The sequence below is a fragment of the Dasypus novemcinctus genome, chromosome 17 (assembly GCF_030445035.2).
Source record: "Dasypus novemcinctus isolate mDasNov1 chromosome 17, mDasNov1.1.hap2, whole genome shotgun sequence".
NCBI classification, from domain to species: domain Eukaryota; kingdom Metazoa; phylum Chordata; class Mammalia; order Cingulata; family Dasypodidae; genus Dasypus; species Dasypus novemcinctus.
Window position 1 is genome coordinate 79787138 of NC_080689.1, and position 14771 is coordinate 79801908.

The following is a 14771-nucleotide window of genomic DNA, read 5'->3' on the forward strand; positions in this document are numbered from 1 at the left end:
CTGGATGTGCTGAAGCCGGGACATGACTCTCCAGTCCCAGGAACGGCACGTCCCCTGGAATGTCCTCGGTGAACAAATCTTTACTGAAGTTCTGCCACGTCTCTGGTGTGAACTCAGAAGGCAGAGGGCTCCATCTCAAGGAACCGATCATCTGGGCGGGAGGCGAAATGAACCAAAGGTGGTTTTGCGTCTCAGTGGGAGCCGCAGCACGTGGCGTTTATGAAATGCAGTCCTTTGGGAGAGGTGGAGCTGATGTGCCTGAGAACATTTCTAAAAGGGCTGATGGGTAAGGGGACTTTCATGAGATTCCAGAGGTGCTCTGGACTCCACATTTACATCTGGGGGAGATCTGAAGTCCTAGTTCTCTTATGAAGCGGTATTACAGGCATCTAACCTTTTTTCTATGTCTCTCAAACTGACTTCTTCAACCTTTGTGAGATTTGGATGCCCATCGGAATCCTCAGTCTCCTGGGGATGAGTGTCACAAGTTGCCGAAAGCTCATCAGGACGTGACACAGACATTTCTGAGTTAGGAGTCAGTGGCCAGCATTACATGTAGGTTTCCTCAAGGGACTAATTCCCAAGCTACTGCCAATCAATCTGGTTTTTGTCCTCTTTTCAGTGGGGTGGGGAGGGGGGTCCTTGCTAGGATAGGGGATTCTGAAACTCTTAACAGGGGAATTGGAAAGGTGGATAGAATTTATATATATATACACATATATATAAAGCAGTTTTATTAAGATATATACAATCTAAGGGTGGATAGAAATTAACTGAAGAGAAGGAAATTCTGAGGGTGGTGGTGCTTTTTTTTTTTTTATCATTATCTCTCTTAACTAAGGTTCAGGGAGTTTGGAAACTTACTCAAGGGAAGCAGCTGTGGCTCAAGCAATTGAGCTCCTGCCTACCACATGGGAGGTCTCAGGTTCGGTTCCTGGTCAGTGACTCCTGGAGAAGACGAGCAGGCAGCAAAGGTGCGACAAGCTGGCACATGAGCTGACGCAACAAGATGACACAACAAAGGAGACACAAAGAGGAAACAATGAGAGACACAATAAAGCAGGGAGCAGAGGTGGCTCAAGCAATTGAGTGCCTCCCTCCCACACGGAGGTCCCAGCTTCGGTTTCCAGTGCCTCCTAAAGAAAAAGACAAGCAGACACAGAGCACACAGCAAATGGACACAGAAAGCAGACAGCGAGTTCAAACAACGAGGGGAGGAGGGAAATAAAGAAAATAAATCTTAAAAAACAAACAGACTTGTTCAAGGCCTCTCAGCTAATAAGAGGCAAAGGCAAGCCTCAAATCCGAGGCCACTGACCAGGGCTGGTCTCCAAAATGTTCAGCAACTAATATGCACAGCGTCATGGTAGAGCCTAGTTAGCCGCTCACCGCAGGGGGAGGAGGAGGAAACTGGGAGAAAGGGAGCTGAGCTGACTGCTGACCAGCGCGGTGAGAGTCGGCAGTCTGGCCTCGTCCCTGACTTTTCTGGATATGTCTAAGTTTTCACCACCGAATCGAATGTTTGTTAAAGGTTTTTGGTCGTTAACCTTTATCAACGTATGAAAGTTTCCTTCTACCTCTAGCTCGCTAGGAATTTTAAGTTCTTATTTATTTATTATTGGGTATACATTTGAGCAAATCCATTTATCAAAGCATTTACTGCGACGAAAATATCTTTTTTACCCTTTAATCTATTAATAGAGCAAATGACCTCAATAGATTCTCTGATTGAAACCTTCTTTGCCTCCTTTTTTTCCCCCCTTTCTTTGCATTCTTGATGTGTAAACCTTTTAAGATACAATAGGATTCAAGGTTGGGGGGTATGGAAAGTGATGCCAAATGTACGCTTTGAACGGCAGGTAGTGGAGGGAGTCTGACGGCATCGTCCCTCGATGGCTCTGCAGCAGGTAGTGGAGGGAGTCTGACGGCATCGTCCCTCGATGGCTCTGGACGGCAGGTAGTGGAGGGAGTCTGACGGCATCGTCCCTCGATGGCTCTGCAGCAGGTAGTGGAGGGAGTCTGACGGCATCGTCCCTCGATGGCTCTGGACGGCAGGTAGTGGAGGGAGTCTGATAGCATCGTCCCTCGATGGCAGCAGGTGCTCCGCATCCGTGTGGTGTGCTGGGGGCAGGGGGTTGTATGGGAGTTCCTCCCACGGGCATGATGGTTTTGTAAGTCCACAACTTCTGTAATAAAAATACATTTTAAAAGAGAGACAGACACAAGTCCAGGTACATGTTAAAAAAAAATAAAGACTACATGTCTAAAAAAAATACTATAGAAGTCAATTCACTAATTTTTCACTTAGAATGTTGGCCTTCATGTTTTTAGAGGATTAGCCTATAATGTCCCTCCCTTCCTCTCTCTCCCACTCCCACCACCGCTCTCTCTCCCCCCTCCTCGTTCACTCTTCACCTGCTACGGCGAGCTAAGGCCGTGCTCTCATCAAGATGCGCCAGGCCTGGCCCTTTCTGTCCCGTGCAGGACTCCTGACAGGCTGTCTTGGTTGTGGCCCTTCTCGTGGGCTGACAACCGCGTGCTCAGACCTCGCCGCCTTCTGACTTCCTCCCCGCCCAGTGCTGATCCCTCCCGCTCCCTTTCCCAGGTCTTGTTCACCAATGAACGTCTGCATTTCTAATTCCCAATCAGTATCTGCTTCCCAGACACAAATGCTGACTTCGTGCAGTTGGAGCAGTCCCCGTAGACTCACGGGGCCTTGAAAAGCACATGGATTTTACTGATAAAAGCACCTAAGCCTGTTTTATTTTTGTTTTTAGGGAAAGAACTTTGGCAACAATTCTAATTTCGTCTGTGTTTATTGGTCTGTTCAGGTTTTCTGTCTCTTCTTGTATTAATTTTGGTGGTTTGCATTTTCCTGGAAAAGTGTATATTCCAACCTAGATTTTAAAATTAACATTAATTTCTTGGTAGTCTCTTGAAATGGTATAAAATGTCTTTATCGTTACTTGCATTTCAAATGCTAGCAATCTTTCAAATTTTATTCACGTATCTTTATTATGAGGTTCAATTAGATTTGTCTGTAGTAATAGTCTAAAGATTAATCTTCTGTTTTATTAACCAAGTTTGTGTGCGCTCTACCTCATGAAATTATAACTACTAAATTTTATACTCCATCCCTCTACTTTCTTTGGATTTATGTTGTTGCTCTTTCATTCTAGCTTCTTGACTTTAATACGTCTTTCATTTTATTCTTTTCCTTTTGTGGTAACTTCTGTAGGACACAAAATTTCCCATTTTAACCATTTTAAAGTGTACCCTTCAGTGGTTTTAATTACATTCATACCACCTTCCGTTACCAAAACTTTTTCATCACCCCGTGCAGGAACTCTGTACCCTTTCAGCCGTAACTTCCCATTCTCCCTCCCCTCCAGCCCTTCGGGACCTCTACTCTACTTTCAGTTTCTGTAAATGTACTTATTCTAAATATTTCATTTAAGTGGAAGCATACAATATTTTTCGTCTGGCTTATTTCACTCAAGATGTCCTCAAACTTTAGCCATGTTGTAGCTTGTGTCTGAACGTCATTCCTTTTTACTGCTGTATAATATTCCATTGTGTATATATACCACAACGTGTTTATCCACTCATCTGTTGATGGACACGTGGGTTGCTGCCACCTTTTGGCTCTTGTGAATACTGGTGCTACAAATTGGCATACAAGTGTCTTCACATACTCTTAATATTTATTTCTAATACATTTCCTCGGCGTCCCACTTGTGCCCCGTCCCACGACTATGACACAGTCTCTCATAGTGGCTTATTTCTAGTTTATAATTTTCTCTTCAACCCAGAGTAATTCTAGAAGATGCTTTCAAGTTTCCAGTGGAAGGATGTTAGTGTCTGTCACTTATTTATTTATTTTTCATTTCTCATTTTATTGCATAATGACCAAAGAATACGTTTTGTATGATTTCTGCTTTTTAAATTTTATTGAGACTTTCCTTGTAACCCAATACATAATTAGCTTAGTAAAAGGACTATGGGTGTTTGAGGACAAATGAGTACTCTCTATTTGTTAGGTAAGGGGTGGGGAAACAGTAGGAACATGGTTTGAGGTTGAAACGTTTCCATAACGCAGACAAGAAGTGCAGGCTTAGGAAAGGCCAGTTCTTCACTAGATGGAACGACATCTGGTCAGCGTGAAAAAATGTGTGTGGGGAGGCGTTTGAACTTTGTATGACCTGTACCTTATTATAGTAAAGTGTTGCACCTGTTCTGGTGTCGATGTTGCCTTATTGTTTCCTGTTATTGTAGATGATGTTGCAGTTCTGATAGCAAACAGCTGCTTGTTAGTTCCTAAATAAACACGATGTGGAAACTAGAGTTGAGGCTCAGTTTCCCAAGCTGTGAGTTTCCTGGTCCCATCCTTATTTCCTCTCTTGTGTCTTTCTTTCTGTCCTTTTATTTTTTCAGTTCTGCATCGCCTTTCCCTTGTGCAAACCTATTGCTGAGCTGGTCTCAGCAGTAAAGTGTTTTATCTACTATATCAAATAGGTCTATTTCAGAACTCCATTAATGAGGTGCACAGAAGCATATGACTATGACATTTTGGGTGGGTTGCAACTTTTATCAATACATACTATTCTTTTTTGTGTGTTCAAGACCTTTTTAAATTTGTTGTTTCTGATACTAATATTGCTATACTTATGTTTTTATACAATGACCTAAGCTTTTATACCAATATAGGTGGTATATATTTTCCTATTCCTTTATTTTTTAACTTCCTACATAGTTTTGCTTTAGACAGATCTTTTGCTAATTGCATATACATTGATTTTTTTTCATTTTATGTAAACTGAAATTCTGTGTCTTGCAATAGGACAATTTAACCCCTTCATGGTACTGTGGTTACTTCTTTAAAAAAAAAATTCTTATATGTGTAGTATTAACCACAATCCTGTGCAATTTTTTAAAAGATTTATTTTTTAATTTCTCTCCCTCCCCCCGCGCCAGTTGTCCGCTCTCTGTGTCCATTTGCTGTGTGTTCTTCTGTGACCGCTTCTATCCTATCAGCGGCACCGGGAATCTGGGTTTCTTTTTGTCTCATCATCTTGTTGTGTCAGCTCTCCGTGTGTGCAGCACCATTCCTGGGCAGGCTGCACTTTCTTTCGTGCTGGGAGGCTCTCCTTACGGGGTGCACTCCTTGCGCGTGGGTCTTCCCTACACGGGGGACACCCCTGGGTGGCAGGGCACTCCTTGCGCGCATCAGCACTGCGCATGGGCCAGCTGCACACGGGTCAAGTAGGCCCGGGGTTTGAACCGTGGACCTCCCATATGGTAGGCGGACGCCCTAACCACCGGGCCAAATCCACTTCCCTGTGGTTACTTTTATGATTAGATTTATCCCTGTTATGTTATTTGATTTTTTTCCTACTTATCATACTTTTTTCTTGTTTCTTTTTTACTTTATTTTCTTTGGTTCTCTTTTTCCCGATTTTTTCTTTTTGGTGTATTAGTTAGCCAAAGGGGTGCTGATGCAAAGTATCAGAAACCTGCTGACTTTTATTAAGGCTATTTATTTGAGGTAAAAGTTCACTGTTATGAGGCCCTCAAGAGTCCAGCTCAAGGATGATTTCTCACTCAAAGTTATTTGCCACGTGTTGGAGCAAGATAGCAGGCAGTCTCTGCGAGGGTTCAGCCCTCCTCTTTCCTCTTAAGGCTCCGTGGGCCCAGTTTCTTTTTATCTCAGCTGTAGGCTGGTCCCTGGGGCTTTAGCTGTTTGAGCTTCTCTTTCTGGGTTTTCTCAGCGCTGCAAACTATCAGGCGAAGGTCTCATCTCTCTTCCTCTGTGTATCTTCTCTGTCTCCTTGAGCGAGTGTCTGTTTATATAGCCCACCAAGGGGGCCGGGACTCAACTGTGAGTCCCCTGAGGACGTGGTCGAATCAAAGTCCTAATATTAACTTAATCAAGGACATCTCAGCTAATCTAATACAATCAAACGGTACCACACCCAAAGGAATAGATTAGTTTACAAACATAATCTCTTTTGGGGGTTCATAAATAATCTCAAACTGCCACATTAGAGGATCAATTTTTCCTTTAAGATTTATTTATTTAATCCTCCCCCCTCCCCCGGTTGTCTGCTCTCTGTGTCTATTTGCTGCGTCTTGTTTCTTTGTCCTCTTCTGTTGTCATCAGCGGCACGGGAAGTGTGGGCGGCGCCATTCCTGGGCAGGCTGCACTTTCTTTCACACTGGGCGGCTCTCCTTACAGGTGCACTCCTTGCGCGTGGGGCTCCCCTACGCGGGGGACACCCCTGCGTGGCACGGCACTCCTTGCGCGCATCAGCACTGCGCATGGGCCAGCTCCACACGGGTCAAGGAGGCCCGGGGTTTGAACTGTGGACCTCCCATGTGGTAGACGGATGCCCTAACCACTGGGCCAAGTCCGCCGCCCAATTTTTCTTTATTCCTCTGTTTTTCCTCTTGGAAGTTATATATCCTATTTCTCTTATAATGACGGTTGGCATTAAAACTTTAAGATGTTGGTTGAACGTACCCAGGTCAGCTGACAGGGAGGCGAGAATGGTCAACACCGCACCAGGGAACCGAGAGAGTCTACAACTGCGAGCAGGAGAATCCCAGCCATCAGCCACGCGGAATCTGAGCCCCCTCTCGATATAGTGGTGGAGTGGACATCACCATCCCAGGGTCCACAGGATGGAGGAATAAAATATGGATTGGAGTGGACTTACTGGTATTCTACTATAGAACTATTGTGACTCTAGCAGTGGAAGAAATTGTATCACTGATGTGGAGACAGTGGCCACGGGAGTTGCCAAGGCAGGGAGAGGGAAGAAGAGGTGTGATTTGGGGCATTTTCGGGACTTGGAGTTGTCCTGAACGATATTGCAGGGACAGATGCAGGACATTGTTTATCCTGACATAACCCACTGGATGGACTGGGGGAGAGTGTGAACTACAGTGTAAACTATGGTCCATGCGGTGTGGCAGTGCTCCAGGGTGCATTCACCAAATGCAATGAGGGTGCCTCACTGATGAAAGGGGATGTGGGTGAGGGAGGAATGGGGGCGGGAGTGGGGGGTGGGGTGTGGGCTCTATGGGAACATCTTACGTTTTTTAATGTAGTGTTTTGTGTGATCTATTTATCTTTTTTAAAAAAGACAAAAAAAGAAATCGTATCAAAATAAAATGTTGAAAAACAAACAAAAAAAACTTTAAGACATGTACTTAAACATAATTTCCTAAAATACTTTGCATCAATCCAGATCGGAGGTCAGCAAACTACTGCCCATGGGCCAAATCTGATCCACCATCTGTTTTTGTACAGTCGGCAAGCTAAGAATGGCCTTTACATTTTTAAATGGTTGAACAAAATTTAAAAAGAATAATATATTTTGATGTGGGAAAATTATATAAATCCAAATTTTAGTGTCCATACTTAAAGTTTTATTGGGACACAGCCACTCTTGTTTGTCAATGGATTGTGTATGGCTGCTTTTGTGCTACAATGTCAGACTTGAGTTGTGGTGACAGAGCCTGCCTGACCTGCCAAGCCTAAATATTTGCTAACTGGCCCTTTACTGAAAAAAATTTGCTGACCCCTGCTCTAGATGTAAATCTGCTCTTAAGCAAGATAAAAATTAATAGAGATCAATTTTCCATCCAACCTTCAAGCCTGACTCCATGCAAATCATTTCCCTGTTGTACTTATTTGAGATTTTAGTTCCAAAAACTGGAAACAACCCAAATGTCCATCAGCAGGTGAGTGGATAAACAAATGGTGGTACTTCAATACAATGGAAGATGCTCAGCCAGAGAATAAGTGGTCAAACACACAGTGGCACGGGTGAGTCTCCAAATGAAAGTGCTACATGAAAAGAAGCTAAGGCAAAAGCCAACTCCTGTATAATGATAATATTTATGTGAGATTCTAGAAAAGGCAAAAACTGTAGTGAGAGAAGGCAGATCAATGGTTTCCAGGGGCCAAGGGTTGGGGGAGGGGATTGACCACAAAGGAGCAGGAGGAAAGTTTTTGGGGGTGATGGAAATACTATATATCATGATTATGGTGGTGTTACATAACTAAACAGTTGTCAAAACTTACTCACTTGTACACTTAAAATTGGTGAATTTCATTGCCCATAAATTGTGCCTCAGTAAAGCTCATTTAAAAAAAAATCTGTTCGGGGCAAAACAAATCTATAGTGGGGAAAAAGGTCTATGTCAGGAAGAGGCATGAGAAAACTTTCTGAGATGTTTGCTCTTCTTTTATGGTTTAATGCATTTGCCAAAACTCAGCTAACAAGTACTTAAGGATTATGCATTCCATTGCGTATAAATTTACATCAAAGAACAGAAAATGCGCCAAATACTGAACTCTAGTTAATGAAGTGCTTGCTTGAGTATTTAGGGGTAAGTGTACTGATGTCTATAATTTACCTTAAAATATGTCAGGAATAAGACGGATTAATGAATGGTTAGATGGTTAAGTATCTGACAAAGCAAGTGTAATAAAGTATTTCGGCTAGAATCTTGTTAGTGAAAAACTGTGTTTTCCAACTTTTCAGTAAGCCTGAAATTTTTCATAATAAGATGCTGGGAGCAAAACACCTCTTCTGCCTGTTGGGAGTTTGTGCTGCGTGGAATGGTGGTGTGTGCCCACTCGGACAGCCGCATCCAGCCCCTCAGCCGTATGCTTTAAATGAGCTCATCATAAAGAGGTGATTTTAGAGAGCGTTACTGTGCTTCCCCTTCCTGTCCTCAAAGTCAGGGAGGAGACGCGACAGGACCCTCGTCCTCACGCAGGTGGAGCCGGCAGCTCCCTCGCCGGCCCCCGTCGGCCTGGCTGGCCCTGCCTGCACACTGCCGCCCTTCTCCCTATGCCTGGGTCCCTCTCCCTGCGGGAGTCTGAGTAGTCCCTTGGACCTGGTTTAACTGCCGGCACACGGGGCAAGGCACACTGGCAATGTGAGAAACTTCTGGAACCCAACTTGGCGCCAGTGCCCCAGGAGGCTCCTGGTAGAGCAGCGCGGGAAGGGGTGCCACGTTATTTTACAGATAAGGAACTGAGGTCCGGATGGGGGGTGCGGCTTGCCCACGAGCACGCAGCCCCGACCCGGTGGGGCGGGCCCCGCACCCGCGCCTCCCCATTCCAGGTCTGTTTGGGCTGCCCATTCATGGGGGGGGGGGGTTCCTGGGGTCCATGAGGCAGCACCAGCCTTACAGTGAGGGAGACCTGGGTTCAACCCCGGGCTCTGCTACCTCGGGCCAGTCCTTTTGGCTCTAAGCTTGGGTTTCCTCAGGCAGAAAAGAAGAAAAGCGTTACCCTTCTCCTGGAGTGCTGAGAGGTTTTAATGGAATGCTGTGGATGGAGAAGTTAGCAGGATGCCTGGAACCCACTATTTTATTGTCATTGGTACATACACCGAACTGAGAGGCTGGAAACTCTTTTGGCTCTAGTGCTACACTTAATCGCTGTAACTCTCATCCTCACAGCCATCCCCAAGTTAGCTATTTCCTATTTTATAAATAAGGAAACGGAGGTGCCTGACTATTAGTCAGGGTTGTCTAGGGAAACAGAATCGGCAGGCGACATCTTTAAATTAGTCTGAGGTTTTATAAAGTGTTGTGGGCGATTAAGGCAGCATGCATAGACTCTACCTTTCAGCAATGCCGGTGACATGGCCGCCCGGGCTGCTACAACAATAGCTTAGGTCGCCCTCCCCCTTCTTTACAGAACCAGTTCCCGCCAAAAGTGCTTACCTCAAATCTGCCTCCCGCCCTAGCAACAGCAGCGGCCAATCCCAGACCGCCACCTATCCTTACCCACCACCCCCCCTCCTCCCTAGAGTATATATGCTCAGTCCCCTCAATGAAGTTTCACAGCTTGATCAGAACACTCTTGCTGTCGTTCCTTGTGTCTCTCTTGTCCCATACCATTCTTCCCTCCTAGGATCCGGAGCTCCCGTTGATCGTCCCGCTGGCTGGGACAATAAAGTTTTTTCATGCAGCCGTGGGGATGCAGACATCCAAATCCTGTAGGGCAGGCTGCAAACCAGGCGCTCCCATAAAATCAACTGACTGGCTAAGAAGTCACTCCTTGCTGATGGCAATCTCCTTAGGTGGCTGTAGATGTAGCCAGCCATCTGTGCAACCAGCTCACTGATGACTAAAGTCCTTGAAATGCTCTTGTATTGCAATTAGCCCAGTGCTTGCTTGACCAGACAACTGGGCACCCTTCCCCGGATGAGCTGACATGCTAGCCTAAGCATCACAATGTCTGGGATGGTCAGGCTATAGGGTCAACTCGGCCAAGGAATGGTGCCAGTTGGTCAAGCAAGCACTGGGTAACTATAATACAAGGGCATTTATGGACTTTAGTCACCATTGACTTTACTGCAGTGGTAAATCATGGATAGCTGGGTATAATTACACCAATTAGGGAGATTGCCATCAGCAATGAGCGATGCTTAACCCAATCAGTTGAATGCCTTAAAAGGGGAAGTGATTCCAGCATTGAGAGAGAATTTCCCAGCTCGTCTTTGGATAGCCAACATCTCCCAGAATTCGTCAAGAACCTTCATTGGACTTTCACCGCAGCCCCTGGTTGCACCTGCCCGCGGAACCTGGACCTGTGCCTCCCCCACGGCTGTATGAGACTTACAGAATCGCATACTGTTATCGGATACCTCTTGTTGATTCTGTTTCCCTAGAGAACCCTGACTAACACAAAGTCCAACCCCAAATCTTCAAATCTGGATTAAAGCCAAGTATTGTTTTCTTGTCAGGGAGAGTCTCAGCAAAATTACCAGCAGACAAAGTTTACTTTAGGAACCCCTTCCTCCCGTCCCAATCCTCCGTCCTCCTCTCCCCACCAAGTTGGGTGGAAGAGAACGTGGGGGGCTGTCCCACCCTGCTGGGCGACAGGGACACTAGAGGGAAGCACTTTCCCAGGAACCCTCAGGGCAGTCTAGAAAGTTCCATGTTCCCCTCGGACTGTCAGACAAATCCAGCCTATACCAAGAGGGCTCCCTGGCGAGTCCCTGAGGCAGAGACGCTGGAGGCGCGGTGCTGCCCAGTAGCCCGTGCAGCGTCTGAGCTAGTCAGAAGGAAGAGTCCCGTCCCTCCCCGCCCCACCCGACCTGCTGGGTCACAATCTCCGGGGACCGGCCGAAGAATCCTGGTTTTAACAAGTCCTGCTGGGGATTCTTAAGCACAGTACAATTTGAGGAGTTGTGCTTGTTCTAAGGGACCCCTATGAGGGCTCCAGAACGGACCGGTCTCGGTGATCTTGTTCTCCTCCAAAATGGGAACACTGAACTGGGCGGAGGGCCTCTCCAAGGAGGGAATGAGAGAGGACAGGCGAATTCTAGTAATAATGATAATAGTAATAATAATAAAAAAGTGTTTCCTCCTTCTTGTTACCCTGACAGCTCTCTTCCAAATGCTTTTTCACTTTTAACGAAACGCCTAAATGAAAACGGTTGGCAGCCAGGGGCCAAGTCAGAGAGGAGTTCTGTGAAAGGATTCAGACCCGACACGAGCAAGCTGGGTTGGGAGCAGCTCCTCGGGGAGACGTGGCCTCACACTGCAGGTTGGCCCCAACTCCTGCTCAAAACAGACAAGCAGCAGCGCTCTCATCTGCAGTGCACATGCCAGACTGTCAGCTGCTGCCGTTTCCTGGAGCTGTGGGAAGACCACAGGCAGTCAGACCTGGCTCCTAATCCCCTTCCCGCGTTCACCGGCTGTGTGACCTCGGGCGGGGACAGAGGCTGCTCTCAGTCAAGGGGATTATGTACGTTAAGTACCTGGCACCTGGGAGGCTCTCAGCGCAGGTGTTTTGTTTCTGTGTTTTTAAATTATGTTTCTCTTTTTTTTTTTTTTTTGCTTTTTAAAATTTGTTTTTGCTTTTACATTTTCTTTTTTCTGCCTTTTGCTTTTGTTTGTTTGTTTTCCTTCTCTGGTCTTCTTCGCCTTTCTTTTTTGCTTATATTTTGTTCTTTTTTATTTAGTGCCGGCTTTTGGTCCTTGTTGTAGGGGAGGGGCTGCTCAGCCTGTGCTCCCAGAATGCCTTGCGTCAGGCTCTTCTCGCAGGAGCCCATGGAGTCGGGGCTTGGGAGCGACTCCTCCCCACGCTGTGGAACGTGCCTTCGTGGCCGTGGCCCGTGGACCGCCTAAAAGACTCACCCCGCTGTGCAAGTCTCAGGGCACCCACAAGGCTGCCTTTCTCCTGAGCAAAGACCCCCGTTCCTTCTCCCTCCTCCCAGGGTCTCTCCTTCGTGCTCTCCCTGCACGTTTTGAAGCCCGTGTGCCCGGCTTTGGTATGGAGCTCTAGCTCTTGGCCACGCCTGCCTCCACTGCTGATTAGAGGACAGGGGCGGTGGGTGGTGGGCAGTGGGTAGCCCCTGGAGTGGCCGGCTACATTGTTGATTCTCGTTTCTCTTAGGGCGCCCCCAAAGCCACTCGGAAAGCCTCACCCTGGGGGCTGGCCTTAGTTGGCCAAAGGGCTGCTGTTGCAAAATACCAGAGATGGGTTGGCTTTTATAGTGGGCATTTTATCTGGGGTAAATGCTTTTAGTTCCAAGGCCTTGAAATGTCCAGATCAAGGCACCGTCGGAGATGCTTTCTCACCGGTCAGCTGCCAGGGATCCTGGCGTCCTGCCACGTGGCCATCAGGCGTAGGGCAGCGCGCGTCTCCTCTGCCTTGGGCCCAGCCAAAGGGGCCTGTTTCCTGGCCAGACCCCAGGACCTCTCTCAGCCTCTCAGGGCTTCTCTCCATGAGCCCAGCTGTAGGCGAGCCTGGTGCCTCTCTACTTTCTCCTTCCCCCAGCAAGAGGGCGAAACCCAACCCGTGTCCTACCTCGTGGGTGTAGACCAATCAGAAGGGTCCCACGCCCGCAGTTCAAAAACAATCTCCTTTGGGGAGTCACCAAATTCAAACGGGCATAGGGCTTTTCTTTCGCATCCCACTTGAGCAGATAAGGACCTGGCTCTTGGGACGAGGATCCCGTCACAGACTCGAGCCCAGGGGGGTGGCTCGTGAGCACCCCCCACAGCCACCACCCAGAGCCCCCGCAGCCGAGTACAGCGCTTCCCAGAACCCAGCAGAGCTGACGGACCCCCTAGGATGCTGCGGAATCAACCACGTGTTTCCCCACCAGCCACAGCCTCGGCATGCTTTGGTCTACAATCCCATATGGGTTATCAAAGAGAAGGCTGGTAGAGCTCTCAAAGCCAGGTCCGCCCAGCTGGTGGCTGAGCTGGGTGCAGGATGGGGAGGGTACAGGGATGGAGAGGCTTCTGGCGACGCAGCTCATCGTTTCATCCTCCAGGCGAGGCCCAGCTCCCCTCCCTGCCCTCACCTCTGTTCTTTACAGCTCCTGTTTCTCATCGACCCCAATTAGGATGGTTCCCCGACTCCACTGCCAGAAGCAGAAACTGCCCGAGTCCCAAAGGGGACTAGAGAAAGCCTTCTGGAGTCTCTGCATCCGGCAGAAAAAACTTCCCCTCTTAACCAAGCTTGAGCCCTGGCAGGGAGAACCTCTCTCCGAAGCTGGCCCCCTGCCTGGCTGGGGCCTGTGCCAGGGTGCGGCTGGCATGAGATTAAGTTCAGTAATGTATTAGCCTCAGAGCTGCATTTAATAAAAGCCAACGAGCTTCCGAACACACATGTTGGAGAAGAAAGCAACCCGGAAGAGGCAGGACCGGGGGTGGGCGAGGGCGGATGATGTTTCTCCCAGAACCAGGGACCCAAGGGCCCGGGCCAGGGAGGGGGCTTTGCTAGGACCGGGAGGCAACGGTGTCCAGTTAACTCATTCCACGTGCACCCCTGGGGACTTTTAGGGACTGGGGTACAAAGATGAGCTCCAGAGATGGCCGAATGTAAGGCAAGTGTTCCCACCCCAAAACAAGTATCCCTCAGGAAAGACGCGGAATGTTATTTCCACCTTTTTTCTCTCTTTGCTTCTCTTTGAGTCTCTCTCCCTTTGTTCCTCCCTCCCTTCTTTCCTTCCTTCCTATTTTAGTTTGCCAAAGGCTGCCAATGCAAAGAACCAGAAATGGGTTGGCTTTTATAATGGGGATTTACTTGGGGTAAAGCTTACAGTTCTGAGGTTGTGGAATGTCCAGATCTGGGCCCCATCAAGCTGCGTCCTCTCCCATGCCAGGAGCACGTGGTGGAGTAAGACGGCGGCCACCGCTGCCGAGCTCCCGGCCTTCCCCTCCAGGATCTGCCGTCTCCCGGAGCCCCGCTGAGGGCACCGGCCGCAGCGCTTGTCTCTTGCCCGCATTCTGCTGGGGGCCCTCAGGGTGAGGCTCATCCTTCCCTGGCCTTGGCCCCCTGAGCCTCCTGGGACATCTCCCCTCGAGCGTAGCTGTGGGCCAGCTGGACGGCCTTTCTCTCACACTGCAGGATCAGATACCACGGCTTCCTTTTCAGTCGCCCACAGGAACGGATTAGTTCATAAACATAGTCTTTCTCTTTTTAGGATTCATAAAAGAATTTCAAACTTCCACGCTTCCTCCTCCCCCACCTTCCTTCCTTTCTCTCTTTTTCCCCCCCGCCTCCCCCCGCCCTGCTGTTTTTGCTGTCTGTGTCCGTTCACTGTGTGATCTTCTGTAGCTATTTCTCTAGGATTCACTGGGATTTGATCCTGGAGACCTCTGAGGTGGAGAGAGGTTCCCTGTCACTTGTGCCACCTCAGTTCCTGGTCTCTGCTGTGCTTCACCTTGACTCTCCCCTTCCTCTCTCTTTTGTTGCATCACCATCTTGCTGCGTGACTCACTTG

General features: G+C 48.0%; 1 long non-coding RNA gene across 1 annotated transcript; it reads right to left on the minus strand.

Annotated features, from left to right (window-relative positions):
• Positions 1 to 1673: 1673 nt before the first annotated feature.
• LOC131273871 (uncharacterized) lies at positions 1674 to 14485 on the minus strand. Its single transcript, XR_011646044.1, has 2 exons — positions 14088 to 14485; positions 1674 to 2186 (listed from the first exon to the last, which is right to left on the minus strand). It is a non-coding gene; the product is annotated as an uncharacterized lncRNA (long non-coding RNA).
• Positions 14486 to 14771: the final 286 nt, after the last annotated feature.